A 2242-nucleotide genomic window follows, 5' to 3' on the forward strand; every position below is an offset into this window, starting at 1 on the left:
GACTCCACAAATCCCAGGAAATGATCTCTGTTGTGATTTCTTTAAACATTAGGAATTAGGGTGGTATTTTCCCATGACATAAGAAAGTATCAAGTTAACTGATACATTGTTCATCTAGTTTTTCTTTTAAACTTTGTCTATATAAGAACTCAGTGTTGCATTTTATCTTATTTTTTCTCACGCTAACATAGCAATACTTTATTGTTTTTACTAGATTCTTGATCTGCTTGAACAGATGTCAGAAGCTGTTGAGTCAAATATAGGGAAAATGAGGTAAAATTTCAGTCTGAGTTTGAAAAATAAACAGGGGTGATGCCTTTGAAGAGAGGAAAGCAAATTCACTCTGGTCATAAGAAGTCATTATTTACTTCTATTTGAAAATGTCCTTTCAGATACCTGATTGAAACAAAGGGGCCTCTTCCCAGGGTTCTGCTGGAGATAGTGTGGGCTGAAGTGCAGATGCTAAATTCTTCCCAGAATATCAAACACACCTGTGCCCACCAGGTACTGAGCAGGTGTGCTGGCAGAATGGGGAGGATTCTCTAGAAAAGAATAAAGATGGGGACACTGAGCAGGAGTTGGCGGTGGCAGCTGTGGTGGCACAGACAAAAGGCAGAGGAGGGCAGGCAGGATGACCAGGCAGATTGGCTGGTTAGGTAGTCAACTTAAACGGACTAGCCTCGCAATCTACCACTCACTTTTTTAACCAACTGCCCATCTACTTTACCTGAGCCCCTCCGTCAACTCAGGTTCATCCAGTCCCCAGCCCACCTGCTGCAGCTGTGGTGGCAGCCCCAGGAGGAGCACTGTCATCTGTTTCTTTTGACTCTTGGGATTTGAAGATGGCTGCACAATCAGCGCCAAAAGTTGTGCTAAAAAGCACCACCAAGATGTCTCTAAATGAGCAGTGAGGCAGCCAATAGCAACTTCAGCTCCTTTCTAACAGCACATTATGTAAATAGCCCTGGGGTCTGATGCACAAAAACCGGTTCTTTACTAATATGCTGAAGAACAAAAAACTGATGCCAGTGAATATTTGAGTTTCGATGCAGCAACAACAGCAGCTAGCCAGTGCCAGAAAGAGAAGACTGGCCCAGCAGGTGGAGAATAGATCCTCTGTCCAGGCAGCATTAAAACTTAAGCAGAAGAGCTTAAAGCAGCACCTGGGTAAGTGTAAAACCCAGGCATGGTGTAGCTGACCCATAGAGGCCCTGGCCAGGGGAGCAATTGGAGGACAAAGTCTGCCCATGATCCAGAGGCTTATCCAGAGGACGACACTGTGGGTGATGAGCCACCAGGACCTTACTTAGGGGTGGGATGTCATTCCTAGGTAAAAACCCGCTCCGAGGTGGACGAGCCATAGCTCCCCAAATGGGCTTAAGAAGAGGTGGCATTCGAGGTCCTGGAGGTCCTGGGAGAGGGGGCCTAGGGCATGGAGATATGGGTTGTGGCGGAATTGGTGGTAGAGGTCGGGGCATGATAGGTTGGGGAAGAGGGGATTTGGAGGCCAAGGCTGAGGCCAAGGCCATGGACTGGCCCTGTATTGACCAAGGAGCAGCTAGGCAATCAGTTGGATGTGTACATGTTGAAAACTAAAGGATACATGGATGCCGAGTTGGATGCCTACATGGCACAGACAGATCCAGAAACCAATGATTGAAGCCTGCCTGCCTATCCTTCTCTGAGAGACTCTTATTAAGTCACCACATCTGTAAATAACCTTGAGATAACAGATGAGAAATCTGATTGATGCTAGAAGAACCTAGCACAATAGGCTATGGACTTACCTGCCACCAGTTTGTACATTTAGTGTGTTTCTTTTATTTTTTGATACTGTGTTATATGAAATCCTTTTATCCTTTGATTTAATTGGTCTTTGTTTTGTTTTGATTTTTTCCTCTCTCTTCACCCAGACTTATCTTTGAACATGAATGTGTTGACCTTGTGGGTACAATATTTTACCTACTTCTGCCTCCCATCTATTGTACACTGACATTCTCTGTGCCCCCACAAAAAACTCCCAGAAAGAGCCAGTTTTTCTCCTTGATGCCTTAGTTTCTCAGACAGAATTCTCTTGTACATCCTGTTTAAATAGCCTCTTAGAAGTGTTAAGGAAATCTGGAGTTGAAAAATATGTTTTGCTGCATTGTTAACAGTGTAGTAAGTTGGGAACATTGATGTTGCTACAGGGATACATAACAGGTTACACATGGTATCTGCTTTGATTAAAGTTGCTACCAGG

General features: G+C 44.3%; 1 pseudogene across 1 annotated transcript; it reads left to right on the plus strand.

The window, feature by feature from the left end:
- The first annotated feature begins 726 nt into the window (after positions 1 to 726).
- Positions 727 to 1889, plus strand: LOC306652357 (chromatin target of PRMT1 protein-like; annotated as a pseudogene). Its single transcript has 2 exons — positions 727 to 907; positions 992 to 1889. The product of its transcript is annotated as a chromatin target of PRMT1 protein-like (transcript).
- Positions 1890 to 2242: the final 353 nt, after the last annotated feature.

Source organism: Sciurus vulgaris (genome assembly GCF_902686455.1).
Source record: "Sciurus vulgaris genome assembly, contig: HiC_scaffold_179_arrow_ctg1, whole genome shotgun sequence".
In the NCBI taxonomy this organism is placed as follows: Eukaryota; Metazoa; Chordata; class Mammalia; order Rodentia; family Sciuridae; genus Sciurus; species Sciurus vulgaris.